The sequence below is a fragment of the Anopheles aquasalis genome, chromosome 2, assembly GCF_943734665.1.
Source record: "Anopheles aquasalis chromosome 2, idAnoAquaMG_Q_19, whole genome shotgun sequence".
NCBI lineage: Eukaryota > Metazoa > Arthropoda > Insecta > Diptera > Culicidae > Anopheles > Anopheles aquasalis.
In genome coordinates this window covers 25,124,489-25,144,884 of record NC_064877.1, presented here as the reverse complement: position 1 = coordinate 25,144,884, position 20,396 = coordinate 25,124,489, and the positions used below count along the sequence as shown (strand labels likewise).

Here is a 20,396-nt window from a genome sequence, read left to right as displayed (position 1 = left end):
ACTCGACTAATCTTCTTAACATGGGCAGGCGATTTTGGGAACTGAATAAGCTCACTGCAAAGCTACAGTTGAAAGACATTTCTAAGGTTAAGGCGAACGACAATAATTCTACAGAAAACATCCATTTAACCGTAGGGATTTAACAGATAAACATGCCGTCCAGTGAGTGATTTCAATAAATTTGAATTATTCGAAACCAATCAGTTTGGAGCTCCCATTCAGTGATATCACTTCCATACGGTGACTACACTTTAGTCGTCAAATTCTCGACGGAAAACAAATCCCAAATTGATCGATCGCAACTCTACCCACCGGCCATTACACCGTACCGTCTTGCTCGCCGCCTTCCTCTGAATTTTCTCATAAAAATAGCAAACAGCCGGAGGCCCACCATAATTCGACCACATTTCGGCCCCCGATGGAGAAAACACGTGATGGTTGGAGATGATATTTTTATCCACAATCCATATCGATCACCAGCAGCGGAGTAAAAGGCTGCCAGTGCCAAATCGAACTCCTCTCTCTCTCTCTATCTGGACTTCATTCACTGAACTGAACTGCGTGCCCTCAAGCGAACGTCGTCGCACGATGGTCATCATCTGCTCTACCGAGCGAGAAGCTATGGCCCACGCATCGCACACCCTCGGTCCCGAGTCCGTAGAGTCACAAATCAATTTAGCCACGAGACGACCACGCCGGACTACCACCACGCGTCATTCGTCACGCAGCACCACCGCAGGGATCCAACACATTTTTGGGGCCACCCAACAACAGCAGCAGCAGCATTGCTCCCGTCTCCGTCTCCGTCTCCGTGTGGCAATATTTCTATCCCCGGTTCCTCCTCCACCCATTCCCCCCCCCCCCCCCCCCCCCCAGAACCCCTGGCGACGGTGTCATAAATTTCAATTCGAGAAGCCAAAAGAGAAGATCCAAAAATAATCCAAATTTCCCAATCCCACCGGGGACCAGCAGTGTGCGCGCGCGGGTAGGTTCCTGGCCGGCCCCGGTCCGTCGGTTGACACTGTTTCGTCAATCCGTCCGGCGTCCCAGCACACTCACTCAGTACCCTCGGGCTCGGTTCGCATATGGACCGCCCAGGATAGGCCGATAGCTAAAATAGAAGAACGGATTCTCCAGGGACCGGTCACTTGGTGGCGCTGCAGACACGACAGACCACCGAAGCTGACGCTGCCGGAGGCCCTGATAGCGATTCAATTAGAAACCAATGAAATTAAGCTCTTGCGAGGAGGAAACAATCTTTATGTCATTAAATTTTGGCCGAGAGTCGTGTTCCCGGTGTTCCGGATCTTCGGTGGAACGGATTTGCTGAGGTGGAGGACACCGAAAAACACGCCACCGATACGGATTGGAGTTGGTTTTCTGTCGGTTGTTCTTTCCATTGTACCACATCGACCAAAAAAAAACCCCCATTCTCCTCCTGTTGTTCACCAACTCCCCGATCACCATTCAGTCTGTGTCAGTGCCGGCCACTATCTACTTCTTGACAAAGACTGCTAGTGACACGGTCCCCACTCCCATTGGGTCCAGGTGCAACAACCGGGACCCGGGAACCGGGAAGAAAAATCCCCAGACACCGTGAAGCATGAATGTGAGATTTGTGTTCAGCCGCTGGGTCGACGGCAGGATATGTCGATGTCAATGGTCAATGCTAAACCAACAACACTGGCTGGCCGGCTGCCGGCTGGTGTGTCGTTTGCCAACTAACGACCAACGGTGTCCCGGGATTCTAGAGCCGTCGCTATTTCTTTTTCGCCTTTCGCCTTCTCGATTGGACAATCTGTACCGTTTGGGAAGCACCACCACCTGGTTGCTGCTGGCTACCGGGGTGTCCCCATTGCAGACGAATACACAGTAAACACACCTCGGCTCGTCTACTGGGATGGTTCCGCAACGGCAAACACATAGCGAGCGTTTGAATCCTTTGCTTTGTCCTCGTCGTCGGTACGGGAGAAACTGGTGGCGGCCATGTATTTGAACGAGGACACCTTTCCGAGTGGGACATCCAGTTTCGTGTTTTTGAGTTTTTTTTATTTGTATTTTTTTTGTAGAGATGCTTTCTGAGGGGATTCATCGGTATTCATCGTTATTCATTGGTGTAGCTCCGGTGTGCATTCATTGGTGTTATGCCAAATATTTGGTATATGATTTCGATTCCCCTTACGTTCCGTTTCGGGGATTTCCGGGGGAATTTTTCGGTTCGCCTGATAGGAACTAGAGGACTGGACAATGATTTCGTTGGACATGCAGAGCTCAGTAAGGTAGCGATGGTTACTACGATCTGTCTCAATAGATTTCATTTCAACTGCTTGGACTGCTTGGATCTTGGAACAGTTTGCCGAACACACGAACAAATGGATATGCGAATGCGACGCAAAAAAGAGTTCTGCTAATCGCTTAAATATCGCGAATTTATAACACTTTAATGACTCTCCTACTCCAACACACATTTCGGTAATCATTTGTGCGCAGGCAATTCAGGACCACTATTGCCCCTGATATAGGCCGCCATAATCACCGTTAAACGGCAGGCAAACGAAGCATTTACTGCTACGGCGACTACTGGCTGCTGCTGCTGCTTGTGCCGCGGATGCTGCCACGACCGCCATGAGTCGTAATCTCCCGGAGCCAACGCGACGATTACTGGCAGCGCCACAGACGAAAACAGAAAACAGTAACAGCCAGAAGCCAAAACAAAAGACGCGAGCGAGAAGGGTTGTGTAACTGCAGGGCAATCGGACGGAGCGCCCATTAACGGCGCTTGATCGGTGTCGGGGATGCAAACGATTAATCGAAATCACGTTCGCCAAGTGATGGGCGCGATAAGACCCACATCAGATCCGCGCAAGACCGCATAAATAGGTTCTTCGATCCGTACGTCTGGATTCGGAATCTCGAATGCATAGGATCGCTGCCATTGCAGTGTTATATTCGTCAACTTTATGGCCTTGTGTCAAGTTAGGGTTTTTTGTTCAGTTGTCTACCTATCTAGAGCAAAATTGTACTGATTGCACTGCGTACCAAAAACGGGGAACCACCATTTATTGCGTTTTTTATATCCTTTTTAACCTTACACAATCTTTAAATGGTGACTAATTACTACCATTTTCCAAAACAATCTACCTAATGACGTGGGAAGTTCATCTCAGGATCGTTCTAACTATTTATTGCCATCGTAGCGGAGCACCGGGGACCATATGTGCGAAGGCGTCAATCGTGGCAAACCAATGTTTGCCAGCTTTCCCAGACATGTCGGTTTAGAAAAGCGTCACAGGGCTAGACTGGCAGTCAGCAGAGCGGCGTCATCGGTGAAGTAATTAAAAGTTAATTACACCCGGCAGACCACCACGGCAAGGCCTGGCCACGAGCGTTCGCCTCAGCAAAAGGACACGTCGCATGCATCGTCCGATTGCATGTCTCGTACGTGATTTGACGCTGAATCCCACACCCACAGACACCGACACCGACAGCCGGCTCACTGTGGCAGTGAAACGGAGCGAATGATTAGCCAGACAGATTGTTCAAAGTTCAAGTTTTCGTAAATAAACCTGTTTTCAACGTTAGTTTTTCCATGTGACTGCGGCGAGGGATGCAGCGCAAATGGTAGTAAGACTGCTACCAGTTGTAGGAGGAATGGATAGGATTGTATAGGAGAGACAAGGATTTAACAGGAGCGTTCGAAAGGAAACTGTTGGTTTGTATTAATTGGTATGAATAATGGGGGGCTAAGGTATTTTTTGTAGAGCCCATTTTTACATTTTTTTCATGAATGCTTATCTTTTCAAGAGTTCAAGAGGTTTTTGAATTTTTCAATACTTTATCAAGACACTATTTTCCAGACACTAAAAAAAATGAAAAGAATCACTAAAAATACAACCACATTTATCACTACCAACCATAATTTCCTTCCAAGAAATGGAAAATCAATTTCAAGTGTATGACAGGAATTAACTCACCTCAGAATGAACGAACTGCTATGGTGTGCCCTTCACGTACGTGATGTTTTGACGACGACGATAAATGGCAACCAAAGCCTCCTATGCTCCAGACTGGTCTGCAATCCTTCGACCTAGCGCCACCAACGACAGCTTGAGCCCCTTCCAAGCCACAATATCAAAAGCATTAAACAAAGCATCCCGCCAATCCCTGTACTAGAGGGGAGGGGGCAAACGGCCCACAAAAACGATCCAACAATCGCGTCAAAGTGTTTTGCACGAGACACACGCAACCGGCCCACGAGGTAACGAGCCCTTTGCTACCCTGCACCACATTAAAACCGCCCCTCTTCCAACCCATCCTCATCCCCGATGGTCATCCGTGGCTGTCGTCTGTCGTGTGGTGCAAGTCACCACCAGGCAATCGCACCGGGAAACTCCATTTTCCAGCCATAACACACCATCGACCGAGCCGAGTGGCCAGCGAAGCGTTTGAGCCGCTGGAAAATGGGAAACGTGCTCGTGGCTTCGTAGCCGGTGTCGGTGCCGGTGTCCCGTGTTTGCGTTTTACACTTTCGCCACCCCATTTGCTGTTGCTGCTGCTGGTGGTGGTGGTGGTGGTGGTGGTGGTGATGGTGGCTGTACTGTCGGGCGCGAATTGCGGTTTCAGTCCGTCCGGTGTGCATCCCGGGAGTGCATCCCGGTGGTCGTTTTCCACTGCACCGCGTCCTTTAGTTATCTATGCTTTTTCTTTCAAAGTGTCGAGACCATCAGCCGCCACCTAGCGTACCGTGCGGCTACGTGGTTCAATCCAATGATGCCGGACATGTCCGGACGGCTGATAATGGTTCGTGGGTCGTTTTCTGGAACGACGGCATCGCCGGTCACCGCAGTCCTGATCCCGAGGGACATCCCTTGGGAATGGGATTTTAAAGTGTTCTTTTCGCCCTCTTCAGATGGTTTCGTCGAGGCAAAAGTAATTCGCGCAAGTGTCAAACGGCAGAACGCAAGGCGAGAACGATGCCGGTACTGGTTTTCGGTCACTTTTACTGCAACAAATGTAACATTTCTCCCGGGACTTTCTTGTGGCAGAACAGAAGCAAAAAAATCTTCTATTCTTTTGCAGCAAATGGCAAACTTTAGTGTGTAGAGTCTAAACAACATGACAACGTTACACGGAGCAACGGAGGGAAAGTTGGATTCTTGAGGGACTAATTTGTCTTCTGAAGTGCTGGGCCTCCGTATTGGAGGGTACACCGCATATGAAGTTTAAATAATGAATATCAATTTGCTCAACAGAAACGCCAGCATCCCCTGGGATACTACCTTCAATTTGTGAGCTCAAAGTTATCCAGCAAAATACAAAGTAAACTCTTAAACCCATCAAAGAGCACGGATCGAGAAGCGAATCGAATACCGGACACTCTAATTGCGATTCCCCTCCTTCCCGTGTTTCTACTCATTGAGCCATCAATTGATGGCCTCGCGCGCAAGCATAAAGAACAACAACATCTCATTTGTGAGCGGCATTCCCCTCCCAAAAAAAAAACCAATTGGCCACGTGAGCAATCGATTTCATCAGCGCAACGCACACTCGCTAACCAATTGGGAAGAAAAGTTGCCGAAAAATGAACCGAAACCCGAAACCGGATCGATCAGATCCATCAATCAATCAGCTGCTGCTGCGGATGATGCCCCTCAGTAAACCAGCATTTCCAATGAGCGCAAACCACCGAAACAAACGCAATACGTTGCGCGTCTTCCATCGTTCTACCACAGGTAGATGATTCTGGAGCAAATCTCGTTCACCTCGTGTCTTAATTAATCACTTTACGCCTCGATGGGCCACGGGAAACCGCGACACCGAATGCGATGCTTCGTGGTGCGCACCTGGAACCGGAATTCAACAGCTACTACCATCGCCGTTGTTCTTTGTCACACTTCCTTCACTGTATTTTGGGGGGGTGGGAGCACCCCAAGAACTGGAGAAACTCTTCAAAAACACCCCCGTATACACGCACACACACCGACGATCAGCGTACGATCACGGGATCACAGAGCGCCAGCACAGCGGTAAAGGTAGGTCAAAGAATCGAGTGGGTGGTGAGGGAGCGAGGGTATGATTTTGCAAACGCGATCGTTACACCCACTCAACGCTCGCGGACGACATCGTGAGAGATCGCGCGCAACCAACACCACCAACACACGCGCACAACCCGTTGACAAACTTTGCTGGCGGCTGCGACAGCTGTCGATCGAAAGGTTGATCACTTGGCACTTTCTGGGGTTCCGTTTGGTGAGCATTAAAACATTGGAATGCTGCTGATGGATGCTGTCCAGCTGCATCTCGCAAATTCGCTGCCGATCAAGTCTCCAAACACCGAAATGGTTTGTATGTTTTGTTTCCTTCTTTAACTCATTACTCCTCTTAAACACTCGCTTGCACTCTCTCTCGCTCGCTTTGATTTCGGAGATGAAACAACGGGTAGAGCGGGTACCAGACAGCCAGACGCAGACACAGCAGACCATCGCGAGACAGTGGAGCGTGAGGTGGAGATTAGCGAATGGCATTCTCGCACATAAATGCAGCATAACATAACATAAAAAAAACGCGCCACGACATCATCACCATCACTCGCACTCACACAGAGAGCGCACCATGTCCCCCCCGTGGAGGAAGCTGTTACCAGGGCAACCTTCACTCCGAGCAACCCGCGGACCGTCTTGGACGCTGCTGCTGATGCTGCTGCTGCTGCTTCGCGCAAAAAAAAAAGGAAAGAACCGGTAACCTCTTGATGAAAGGGTGGTTTCGGGGGCTTTAAAGGTACCCCTTTCAAGGGGGTGGTCGTGGGTAGGTTCACACACGGAAGCGGACCCGTTACATAGCATCCGAATGCGGGAATGCGAAGAGGAACCAGCAGCACCAGCACCAGCAACAACAACAACAATGGTAAGGGAAGACGTTGCTGCGTTGTTTCCCTTTCAAACTCACTCGATCCAAGCGGAAACGGTGACGACGACGGAGACCGAGACGACGGTGTTTGATCCACAGACAACGCAACACATACACGCAGCCACATACACAATCGCGTTTTGTTTTGTTGGGGGGATTGTTGTTGATTTTGTTTTCTTTACGCACCCACTCTCTCTCTCTCTGATTTTCTCCCTTTTGCTCACTTTTTTCGTGTTTGTTGATGGTGACCAGCCCTTGGCACCCTTCACTCACTCTGCCGATATGTTGTGATATGTTGGGGGGAGGAGTGGGCAGCGGGAATTACAACCCGGTATACACACACACGTACACACATACGCACAAGCACGCACGAACGCACGCACGTCTTGTGTGGAGAACCGACGACCGTCCGTTCGGTGACACGTTCTCAGCGAAACTGAGAAAAATCGTTCGCTGTTGATGGGGTTGGAGCGCCATGCGCTGCGGCTCCATCATCATCATCATCATCGCCGTCGCCGTCGTCGCCGATGATGCTGAGAGTGTTGATCTCCCACACAACCGGCCCCCAACTGGCGAGAGAGCGAGAGGAGAGTTCGGAGGTTGGAGCTAAGCTCTCGCGTTGCGTGGAGCAATCTTTTCAAAACTCAAACTTTCTCTCTCTCTCTCCCCACATCGGGCGCCATATGCTTGCTCCGGAGCATCGTGCGTCGTCGTGGAGTCTCGCTTCTTGGAATGTTGTTTACGTTTTCTCTCCTCGCACGGTGCGTCGCTTTTCCTTATTCGCTGGCCGAACGGGGAGGCCGGTCAATCGGTACCGGATACTTGGACGGATATCTGTTGCGCCGTCGTCGATGCTGCTATGCTCCACTATCGGCCCGGGTCGCCATGTGATTATGTGCGTACGGATGATAGACACCCACCCCATTCACCTGGTCTGCAAGGCAATGGTCACTGCGCCGCCAGACCAGAGGAGATCCCGGTAACATCATAGTGCTCGGGGTTTTCTGTTTTTTTGCACGCGGCACAACGCGGGTTGCAAACACGAGCGCCCAACATTCTTCGCTCATCATGTGGCCATGGAGGGCAGCCAGACAGAGGGAGTGTTTACTTTTCCATTTTGCACCGCGCAGCGTTAACCGATTCTGCCAACACCGGGGGCCAACTCTTGCTCACTCGCGAGGAGAGAATGATTTGAGAAATGGAAACGACCCTTTAGGTGATTTCGTACACTACGAACCCCATGGAATCCTCTCTAGCGCTCTAGGAGCTCTAGAGCATAGCAACAGCTGAGAGTAATGTTTGACGCTCGTTGCACAACAAAACGTGTGGCCAGAGGAGGGCACACGGGAAAGGAAGCCCTTCGTTCTCTGGTGGGTGGGAAGGAGTGCGCCAATACGGTGGTTGAACCAGATAGCAATTTGCTCCAACGATTAGCACTGTTCAATATTGAATTCTGATTGACGTGGATGGAAATGTTTTGCGGAGTCGGTTGATATTTAAATAGTCGCATACATTGGACGTTTAAAGCCAGGCGCCAACGGAGATAATATACGAACTAAAACCATATTTTGTACTTTAATAACACATGTAGAAAATGCTTTTATGAAATTTAGACTTCAATCTCCAGTTCAAGATTTTGAATTCCAATTCAAGCACATGCAACTGTAGCGTAATTCAAATTTACAATTCAATGTTCATTGCGAAAACATCGAAAGTTCTATTGTATGTAAGGTGGGTGATTTTATTTTATTATATGGGAAATTATACAATTTCTTAACAGCATCCTATTGTATACTCCCCAATCAATTTAATTTCACTTTATCTTTAACTATTACAAAGTAGCCTTTAGTTTTCTTATCACTTTTGCACAATCCTAAGTTTTATTTTATCATTTTGTGTTTTATTAAATCGTTGCTTTATGAAATACTTTCCAAATATTACTTGGTTTTCCTTTGAGCTAAATTTTCCGATTTCCACTGCTGTCCGTTGCTGAGCATAAAGGCGGTGGCACCCTGTTCCGAGAAATGTTGAGCTAAAATGAGCTACCGCGCGCGGAGTGACGGACGAATCACAGGGTTCACGGCATTGGTCACTAAATAAACGGATGGATTTTTTTTTCAAAAGTTTACTAATAAAATGAATATTTTTTAATGCAACTATTTGTGCCTTAGCTTTGACCATTTAAACGTGCATAATTAATCAATCTAAACTATTAGAATTTTGACAGACACTTATTATAACATATTAGTAGATAATGCTTGAAACAAATATTCTGCCTACAATAATTTAAAGATGATAATTTGATGTGTTTTCCATTTATACACAAATGAATCTTCAAGATACCCAATGCTTGATGTAAGTTATATGAATGCCGCTGTATTTATCACAAAATACCCTTATTGTAACCAATTTGAATTTGACTTGATTTGTTAAAAAGAAAAAAGAAAATATTCAAACTTTCTGCTATACCATACTATAGTTATTGTGCAAGATATGACAAACTTATGTGAAAGAAATAAATTTGATATATTTTTAACATAATAAAGAAAAACACAGTTCTTTCCAGCCTAGCACTAATCTCGTACCACACCGTGGTAACGGTAGCACAGGCCACGCGAGAACACACCCCGAATGCAACCGTTCCTCCAAAAAGAACGCCCAACCTATGCTGGTATGTAGGTCACTGTCGTCGCGCTCCACTCGGAAGCTGTTATGGAAGCAATGGTTGTAACTCTAGAAAAGCAAAAGAAAAAAAACACAAACATACAGAAAACTGAGGACGTGCTTCGAGTTCCCTCGTGGACGGTTTTCGTTACTACACACAACTTATTCGTCCAACCAAAAACCCAACCACTAAGCCGCAGATATAGTGAGCATGTTTGTGGCAATAGCTATTACCGCACGAAGCACGCCTTCGGTTTCTTTTTTCGTTGCTATTCTACTTATGCAAAGTGTCCGTATACCACGTAGCTGATTGGTTCAAAGATGCATTTGCATAAACCATTTACCAAAGCACACCCCATCCCGAACAATGCTCGTATCATAAAGATCATAAATTTTTAAAAATAGTCTTTACTTTGTTAAACCATTCTACGGCCCATACCTTCAAGTATTTTGATTCAGCATTGATTATTTCATTTTTTCAAATCTAAACATACCCATTGCTTTTGCAATTTTGTTGGGAAATTTAATAACATTATTAAATAATGAGCTACACTACAGTTTTAATCGATTTCTAAACGAATCTCTCAACATTAAAGGCAAAAGGCGAATCTATTTAGAAACAGCTCCTTCTCCTAACCTTCCTCAACAGCATCGAAGGCGGAAAAGGTAAAATGTTGCCCATCGCTATCCACCATCATCACCTGCTGTGCACGCTAAACGAAGATCCGCCCGCGTTGCCACGTTGGTCCCGTTGTCACCAGGCAGTCCGCCGTATCACCGGCATGCTCTCCTGCTAAGTGGTCACAGCGGGAGGTGTGATGTTGCATTTGAATTTTGAAATCCTCCCTTTTTACGGCTCGCAACCCGCGTAACCAAGCGTGCTGACGGCTGCGTGTTGGTGTGTTTTCCTCTGGTTCGCCACCACAGTCTACGCTCCAATACAAAGGCGTTCGTTAGCGAAAACAAACGGCTATGATACCGGGGCCAGGACACCACCATACCGACGAGGGTCGTGCTGGTGTGCGAGGACGCGAAAAACGTGCGCATGGAAAATCGGATGCCAAACACGCGTCGGGAATAGCGAACTCACCAACACTAACTGGCGTACTGGCGTCCAAAAGGGGTGCGTCGGTCTCGAGTTTTGCAAAACCGATTTTCCACCGACACCACCGTGCAATAGCATACAGTGTGGTGCCGTATCATAAGCGCAGGGAAAGTGGCACCCAATCATCGACTTTCCTTCGTGTCCTTTTCAAGGGAAACTTTATTTACTCCTTATTGGCTGTAAAGTGCAATTGAAAATAAATGCAATATTTTCCATGAATTGGCATCCATTTTTATTATAATTTTACCAACAAAACCATCCACGTAAACTTTTCCGTGACATTATGTAAATCACTGTCGCTGGCACGCCGCATCAGGCGGCTCCATCTCTTCCACCAAACTACTTGGATGGATTGTAGTCGCCACGGCGTAAACAGAAAGTCTCAAAGTACGCAAAAAACCATCCAACGTATGTGTATGTGTTGGTGTCCGAATCCAAAAAACCCGAACACCCAGATCGGCCGTCTCCGGCGGACTGTGCGCGCCGAGCGCAAGATGAAAACCCAACTTCGGCCAAACGCGATTTTCCCGTCGATGGGAAACAGCAGCACTACACTGTGGGTGGTTGTTCGGTCGGACAAACTAGTCTACTCCCAGTGGCAGCCTTGATTAGATCGGAAACGTCGGCCTGGGCGGACTGTGAACCGCGAACCGGGACTGATTGTGTCACCGCGGTGTGTAGTGGATTCTGTGCGCTGCGGTTTCCTTCGCATCATCTCGCTCTCTCTCTTTCTCTCTCCGGCCCCAAAGCGGGAGTGGTCCACACGATTACGTCGCTTCGATTAGAGGATACTTCGCGTAGGACAAGAACACGCGAGTGAGATAAAGTTCTTGGACGTTCTTGGGGACTAGTGTGTTTGTATCTGTGTGTGCCTGTTTTGCAACCGGAACACCAGACCTGCCAAAGGCCAGATACCGCCCCAAGGGCGCGCGCACTCGTGCCACCGCGTATGTGTGCGTGCATTAGTGTCTAAGCATCCGAAAAAGCCAGGAAAAGGATTCTGGAAAGTCAACTCCAACCCCAACAACACACACTGCCTGGCTGTCATCTTATCTCCTAACCTGGTCTAGCTGTTTGTTTACGTCCCAATCCTGGATTCCGGATTCCGAAGAGCGACAACAGATCGAGACAAGAATTGCAAGGTAAGCTGATTATGATCGCTGTTTGCGTTAATAGTAGTCGTTACTACAATGCCGGATGTTTGGTGTGTAACACCGAGACATAAAGGATTCGCTCTTGTTGTGGCCTGCGCGAAAAGGGGTGTTGTGGTTCGCTGCAGGAGGTAACGGAACACCGGACTCCGGGTGGTGCTCTTGCGCATCACGTTCTTCGCGAAAGTCAACCCATTCCCCCTTTGGCGACCGGACCACGATGAACATGATGTTCGTCCTTGCTAACTGTCTGTATCTCTCGAGTGTCTCAAGGAATGTTTGAGTTTGTTCTCAGATGCTGCTCTCAACGTGACAGAATGTATGGAGGATGCATCTGCGGAACGATACGCGATTGATGCCGTATTGATTGATCTTTGTTTGACTTTCTGGGGCATCGAGGCCATCCTATGCCATTTGCTGGCAAAAAGCAACGCCAGAAGCTTCCACAGGAAGTCTAGAGGAGTCTTCTTTGAAGACTGAAGCATTACTTTACGCCTCAATACGTAATGAGAGTCCCTCGCTCGAAGGACACCGAGGTGCTCCAGAATCCACCGTAAAACAATCGCTATCGCGGCACCTGTTTAGCGTTTGTTTATTTCTACCAAACGCTTTTTCCCCGTTTGCTACTGCACGCGCCGAAAAGGAATCGAGACTCGAGGAAGTGCTCATCGTCTTACCTTCGAGGCCGCCAAACTCCGCCGAAGAAATCGTGTTATCGATTTCCAACCCGATGCGGACACTCGATACGGTCCGGGAACAAAACGGAAACCTCTGCCACTGGTGATCACGACCATTCGCTGTGCCCTCTGTGTGTTCGGGGCCAGGCTCGTTCTCATTTGTTTGCAGAACGATAGTAAAAGAACGGAGCGGGAGGTTTACTATCCTTTTGGTTCCTTTTTTGATTTCTACATTCCTCGGGCTCGGGGTTTGCGTTCGTGTGGGAATGATTATGAAGACGTGCCGGCAATGGCCCGGCATTAGCAGCAGTGTCAGGCGCCATTCGCTATTTTAGTCGCACGCTGGTGTTTACCGCGTGTTGCAATTTGAAAATGTGTTCCCATTCCCCAAGCCGGGGGCTGTGATAGTGGTGTCTAGGGGCGGGAGTTTGGATGCAGTTGCACCGCTGAGCCGCTGAGTGATTGCTCAATGTTTTGTGTCGTTTAGCAAAGGTTGACATTCTAGTGCGTATTTAGAGGAAGAGAGGAAGTCAGATTTTTATGATTAAAACATAATGGCTTGAGATTCTGTGGATAACTATGCTATTTTGTGTTTATTGGATGATTAAAATAGCTTCAATGAATAGAGTTGAAGTGTTGTTTAGGAAAACTACTAGCCAGATTAAGCTACATACTTACACTCATCGTTTCATTGTTATTTTATATTTGTTATATCGATATTAGTCTAAACATACGTCTCGCCCATCGTTGTATATGTTAGAAAAAATCGATATTAATAATTATTTGCCGAATTTGCTTGTTATTTTATTGTATTATTTATTTGTCTTTTTATATTCCATTTATGTTTCAGAATGTTATAAACTGGTTTAATTTAAATGTTCTATCAGATAGTGTTCAAATTATCTCACGTAGTATTACAATAATTTTGCTCTCTTAAGGTAATTTAGATTAAAAACCTTGCCTTCTTTGTCTATTAGTTCATCTCGCATCAATTTTATAGTTCTATTTTACGGTTTTCTAACTCGATTTCATAAAAGCATAAAATGAGGATAATTGGAAAACAATACTAAGTACAGACGAACTAACTAACTAACAACATGCGCTTATTTTATGACATGGTTTGCTTAAGTAATCCTCTTAGTTTACATGGCATTGAGATTACAACCAGTATCCTCTTAGTTTAAATGATTCGTGTTACTTCATTGAACATTCCTGAGCAATCATCGCTGTTCAGGCGGCCCAGCGTAAGGATTCAATCCCATCAATCATACGCGAGCGACAACCAAATCGATACCAACGACTCACAAGACGATTCACCGTCCTTACGCCACAGTAATGGCAATGCCTAAACACACAACCACACACCCGGCCGGTTTCACTTTCACAGCCCACTTCCGCCGTGATGCTCTTATCTGCTCGACAAGCAACAGCAAACACCGAACACCGATTTCACGTGAGCCAAACTGCACCCGGGTGCCGGGTTCCCGCATCAGCACCGTTACGTTAACCTGGACTAGTGAAAGTAACTGTTTGTTTTGACTTTCCCTCTTGCGGCTGTTCATGTTTTCCACGACCGCGGCGTCCTGCACCGGGACGTACCGGAAGGATCTGGAAGTCAAACAGAAGCCAGTTTCCGGGTAAAAAAAGCCTGCAGGCTAGCGAGCGAGTGGAACGCGCGGGGCGCTGCACGAAGCGTCCCGGGCCAGCGGAAGAAAATGGAAAATGGAAATCTGGCCAAACAACGGCGACGGCATCGTGTCGAACACGTTTGGAACGTTTCTCGCTGTGTGCCTTACCGATGCCTTATTTCTTTCGATGTTTTTTCGGTTTTTATAATCTACCCAACACGCCACAAAGACAGCGAGAGAAAGAGATCCTTGATGAACGATGGAGGCGCCTCCACGGGAAAAGATTGTGTGTGGGAATTCAGGGAAAACTTTTTAAGGATGATTTATTTCCACAAAGAACAGACACGCACGCACGAAGAAAAACACGAACAAAATGGCCGCCAGAATGTGTTTTCCCTTTTTTTTTTATTGGTTTCAGTTGCCCTCGTTATGCGCTCATTCAGTAGCGTTTGTTAAACACGATTCTCAGAAGAAGAGGACGTCAAAGGCACTGCCGCTCGATATCTAATGATTAAAAAAAAAACGAACTAACAGATTGATATTTGAAAAGCGTAGCCACGGGTTCGAACTTTTAAAAGCGGCTTCATTAGCGGATCCCGATCCCGATCTCGTGCTTCCGGTTTATCCGAATGATTTTTATTTATTTCATCATGTTCGAATCATTATCCGGCCCGCGATTCAATCTCCTTCAATCAGTGTTTCCTGTTGTCTGGCGGAACGGGAGGCGAACAGGAAGAACGCGAGGATAGCATTTCCGTGCCGCTTATCCCCCAAGAGAGTATTGTCTTCTGTGTGTTCCGTTTCGTCGTTTCGCAATTCTGGTCCACAAGACGGCTGTGCACAAGACGGGTGTGGGCGGTGGAGCGAGGCGGTTAGAGTTTAATTTTTCATTTCGCAAAATGAAGATTCATCACGATGGATGCCGCCGGTTAGGTTCGATACTGAACTACTATTTTGCGAAACTCTTGGGGCCATTCCTTCCCCGAAGTACGGTCAGAAAGCTCGAAAGAAGCGTGCTTCCGGGCAGACCGGGCCTCCACAACCGATGCTGCTTCATTGTTATCTCTCTCTCTCTCTCTATCTGCTCCTCTCGTTGATTCCCATTTAACCCCCTTTTTTTTAGGGGGAGGAAATTAGTCTCAAGGGAAGGAACAGACCGTTCCGTTCTAATGCGAGCACATTTTCCGGCCAGGGACGGTTGCGGTTGCTAAGCTAATTGGCATCCAGGCGACCGAAATGCCGATCGGTGAACAGGACAAAATGCAGTCCCTATATTTGCGGTTTGTGCAGTTTGTTCACTTCAAATGCACTGCACCGTTTGCTTAGATGGTTTCAACTTTTCCTCGTACATAATGCGCTTCTAGAGTAGCCCGCCCGGACAATGGGTTTCTGAGCAGTCTTCTTTGCAATTTTGCAGCTCAAGAGACATTCATCTCGCCCTGCTGCTTATGCACCTCTCGGGTGCACTAATTATTGCTGCAGATTGCAATTAAAACTAGAGCATCCCATCAGACGACGTACCCTCGATTGCTGTCCCGTGTGCTCTTGCTTTCGGTGACTTTTGGGCAACTTTTGCGGATTGGTCTCATCAATTACTGCTGCCAACCGCTCGACGGAGTTTTTGCTTTCCGCGGAATCGAAAGGTTAGAGTGTTTGGCTCCGTTCGGAGTCCTTGAATCCGAACTGTGCACTTTAGCGACGTGAAACGATACATCCGTCTGCCCTTTAATCCCGTTCGTTCGTTCGTTCGTGGGGGTGAGGAGTATAATTAGATCATCTGCAGCGTTCTTGCGTAAAATCAACCACCGAAACGATTTTTTCCGATTTTCCGTTCAACCGATAACCAATACCGTGTATCAATCAAGCGAGATTGAGAACCGAGGGCACGTGTTTCCTGGGGAAATCCGATCCACGCAGGGAACTGCATCAAATTTGAGACTCTCGCTCTAGAATCGGCCACTTGGGAAGAGCCATTGTGCCAGAGGATTATCCTGATTTGGCCAATTCCGGCCTGGAGTCCTGGATGGACCAGGACCAGACTTTGTCGCAGCGCACGAGATGGCTATGCTAATGGTGAATGCCACAAAAAACCGTGCCCACGAACCGGAATGTCCTGCTAAACGATTACACAACGCTACGGCAAACGAAGCTACACGATAATGAACCCCTCTCAAAGGCCATTTCGGTGTGTTGTTTGAGTAAACTGGTCGGATGCTGCAATGTCAACGAACGACCGAACAATGAGGACGCAACCGGAACCATCACGAGGTGACACACCGGCGGTCGAGGTTATGCCAGTATGCGGCTCTTCTCTCGCAGTTTTACGGTGAAGCGAACCCAACGGCATCATAATTCGATTGTTGAATGTGCTGGAAATGCAAACTACTCGTGAAAAGTTGGTGCTTTAACCTTAATACGATGGCCTCGTCCCTTTGGCTGACAGCAGCAGCAGCACCAGGAGCAGCAGCACCAGGAGCAGCAGCACCAGGAGCAACATCTTCCGGATCGTTGCCTCGCATGCCAGCGTGCCAATGGCGAGGAAAGGTAAATCGGGAAATCGAATCGTCTTCAAATGAATGTTTCGCTCTGTGTGGATGTGGTAGATAGCGAGTTCCGCATTCCGGTGGATACCCGTGTATTTCATCCTTTTTTCGTTACTCGGTCGGTCTACGGTCTCCAAGTACCTCTTCAGTACGATGGAGCCGTCCTACAATTCGTTGAAGTGATTGTGATGTACTCAACAAGCGAAGGCAATACCCCTTGTTTTTGGTGATTGGAGACACGGGGCTTAGTTGCCCCGGGAAACGCGAAATGCAGATAAAGAACGAGGCTGAACGAGAAACGTTTAACGCTCAACGGTTGCTACGGTTACCGGCGAGCGTAACACCGGGCCCGTGGAGAGCTTAGCACTTGGGGCTTTAGCTGAACGAGCGACGGCTAAGCTGAGCTAAGAAAGAGAAGGGGATTTTAGGGGGGGGAGGAAGGTTCAGTGGCGCGAAACCAACACTGGATCATGTTGCATACACATTATCGGCAGGCAGGCAGGCAAAGCGTTGCGATGTAATGAGATTGGACCAAAACAAAAAAAAAACAACCAGATTAAGCTTTCCGACCATGAACGATCTAATTGCTACTAAACCAGGGTTTGGACACAGAGAGAAAACAATACAACAAAACAATCCGGTCGCCCGGGCGTTCTATTTCTGTAGGAGTTCCTCTGGCCTGTGATAAGCCACTCGGGCACTCTCCTGGGCCTCAGCTTAAACAAACAAACAACTGGAGAACGGGCGACAACTTCTTAACTCTGATCGACACTTGCACTAACTACTGTTGGTAGCCGGCGAGGCTACCAGAAGAGTTGTGGACTCCATTGTGGCATAATGCGACAGTGCGTGTCGCAAAGGGGGGATTGAAGGAACGAACCAGAGGCCAGCGGACAACCTCCAGCAGCCAGCATTTCCTTGCCGGAATCCATCCGGTCGCCGCCACTCGCTCGCGCGAGATTTGGTTACCGCTAATTTGATTTACTCGGAGCTTGCCGAAAGTCAAATATTTATTTTTGGAACACTTGGACACTCGGACGCTGGACGCTGCTGGCGGTCACCGTCGGTCCAGCCCGGACCAAACGACCCACCGACCGACCTTGATACATCTCGTTTGCTGGTGGAAGTGATGGTGGTGAACTTTAGCATCAAATTGAATAAATTTCGTTTTCCTGAATTCACCTCCCTGGGGACGATACACACCAGAAAGACACCATCGGAGTACGGGTACTGGCTGGATGGTTTATCTCCGTTCGTCACGCGCGTCCAGTCCAGGAGCTGGTCTGGTGAACGTTTCCGATTGAAACCATCCACCGAGGGTACTGAGTGTTGCAATAAGCTTCACATAGCCTCACTCGGGAATCTGCTCTGTTCAGTTGGACCTGCCAAACCAGCGGAAAGACGTCAGTCAACCATCATGCCAACGTTCGCTTTGTGATACGGGCGCTCTGTACAGGATGTACGCTAACGGACTGGAGGGGCCGTACACTCTGGAGGGACGAGACTGCTCTGGTTAAGTAATCATAACCGGGTTTATCGTGCTTGGATACAAGGGATTCAGGTATCAATGTAACTTATGTAATGCGTTGCATCATTAATTAACCAGACAGCACTGTGCCGTCGATACTCTTCAGTTTTCCAAGTCAATCCTAGTCCCTACCTCGAAACTCTTTCTCTCTCGTTTCGTCGTAGCATTGCGCTTGGAGCGATTGGGAAATTTTAGTTGAAAATCAATATCCAGTAGCTGGTTCATAACTGGTTCGCTTCTCTGCATTGCTGGCATCTGAAGCATTTGCCGTATCAATGGTGGCACCCTTCGGCGCATCCTGACTCCTCATGTCCCATGTCGCCTCATGACAAACCTTCCCGAAAGGCAACGCGGCACAAGAGGCAACGTTGACATGGAATGAACAGAAATTCCGTGTCCCTGTGCCCGTGGCAGGTTAGATTGCAAGCTGTGCAACCGACAGGAGGAGTGGCCTTGGATTCTTCAATGGGAATGTGCACCACGAGGCGAAATGGTCATGGTGGTGGTCCTTTTCCCTGGCAGTCATTAACCACTCGATGTGGCGTATAATAGTTTGGAGCTAGAATGTTAAAATAAGCTTCCCAGGACGGCCATAGATAGCGGCGTTACATGGGCAGATTGACAGCCTGGCGGTTCCCTGCGGATGAACGTCAAGTGGACGCCATAGACCAAGCGGTGCATCGTGGAATGCTGCTCCAGGCCTTATAGTAGACGGAATATACCTCCCCCCCGCAATTGGCCCTCAATGTTCACAAAATGGATCGACTTCTTCCCATCTCGTGGTGGTATCTGGGGCGCACTGCACGAAAGAATCCCCTTTTTGACAGCTGCCGGTTGCTATGCAACTGCAGCTGCGGTTATTTGATGGGCACTGCTCTATACCCTCGATCAGCCCTGGGAGGAATTCGTTCAAACACAGGAAAAGGGGTTTGCGGTCGCCTGATGGTTTCCATTTCCTCTCAATTTACCCTCCACACATACACACGTGCACGAGGATGTCGAATTTATGTGGCAGTTCGCAAGCTTTGGCAGCACCGGGGCCTCACCACCGCTGGCGTCAACTCTACACTATTTATCGTTCCATTTGAACCGGCGCGTGATGGCGCGGTGGCCGGCAAAAAAAAAAGCTGGGCACCGAAAAAACTACAAATCAATATCCCTCCACAGGAACAGAATGTTTACGTTCGAGGCTGACTGGCGGCATACCAAGGCAGAGGAAGATGCGAGAAAAAAAAAGGTGCCACAGCATCTGGTGCTATTACATATTCCTGGCGTGTATTTTTTTCTGCTTCCTTCTCCTGCTTGTCATGTTGTCTGTTCCCTGCCTGCTTTGAGATGTTTGCTTTGCGCGCTAAAGCAACGGAACGGGGTGAAGGCGAGGGCCAGCGATGACACCCCTTTCCTTTCCCCTTTCTGTGTCGGCAACTGTTTCAGATGGTGTGTACCACAGCGGGTGCACGCATCAGTACACTCGTCACCGTATCAGGCACACGGGAACATGTCACTGTTCAAGCTGGATCCGTGTGGGTATGGGTACTTTGAAACCGATTGCAGATGACGTTAGTTGATGCGAAACGATCAGATCGAACCATCGGGCCATCTGACTTTGCCCCACTATCGGAATCGTAGATGCGTAGAGAGAGGACTCGGTTTCCATGTTTTTGGTTTCTTTCCTTTTTTTTGGCTTGCGTGAAAACCCCCGCCGAAAAAAAACGGTGGAACCATTTCAGAGCCAAGCTGTTACGCCATCGGCTCCGGAAGCATTGATTTGAAGAATGTGGCGGCGTGTGTCTATATGTGGCGGGAATTGGCGCACCAAAAGGGCGGACGGGTGTTGCATAAACAAATTGCCGATGCCCATACCGTGCTCCATATCGTAGTACAGAGAGAGAGAGAGAGAGAGAGAGAGAGAGAGAGAGAGCGAAAAAAAACACACAGCACACGATCTCGGTGCGCGTCATTGTGTTGTGCACCATTCGTCAACCATCGAGGTGGTTCCATTCTGATCGGTGATTCTTACCAGCGGTCGGATCGGTGTGGTTCCGTCCGTGCGACAATGGGTCGTTCGCTCAGCACACACAGTGGTCACCACCAACAACCAACTGGTTTCTCCATTGACAACAACGAGGCAGCTGACGCTAGAACGCGGCACCAGGGCAGCCAAATCGCGTTACAATCGCCAGCAAATGGAGCG

General features: G+C 48.2%; 2 protein-coding genes across 5 annotated transcripts in view; one reads left to right on the top strand and one right to left on the bottom strand.

Moving 5' to 3' along the window:
- LOC126569542 (uncharacterized) overlaps positions 1-7,332 on the bottom strand; it is a 147,743-nt gene extending 140,411 nt beyond the window's left edge. For 2 of the 4 annotated variants that reach the window (XM_050226713.1, XM_050226712.1), the window contains exon 1: positions 7,180-7,310. The gene's annotated coding sequence lies outside the window, so the exon portion shown is untranslated. Of the gene's footprint in view, positions 1-7,130 lie in introns of all 4 variants that reach the window. The other 2 variants (XM_050226715.1, XM_050226714.1) reach the window with 2 other exon arrangements.
- Positions 7,333-11,217: 3,885 nt separating this feature from the next.
- Positions 11,218-20,396, top strand: part of LOC126581215 (WSCD family member AGAP003962) — a 31,181-nt gene continuing 22,002 nt past the window's right edge. Inside the window, exon 1 of the mRNA XM_050244717.1 lies at positions 11,218-11,817. The gene's annotated coding sequence lies outside the window, so the exon portion shown is untranslated. The remainder of the gene's footprint in view (positions 11,818-20,396) is intronic.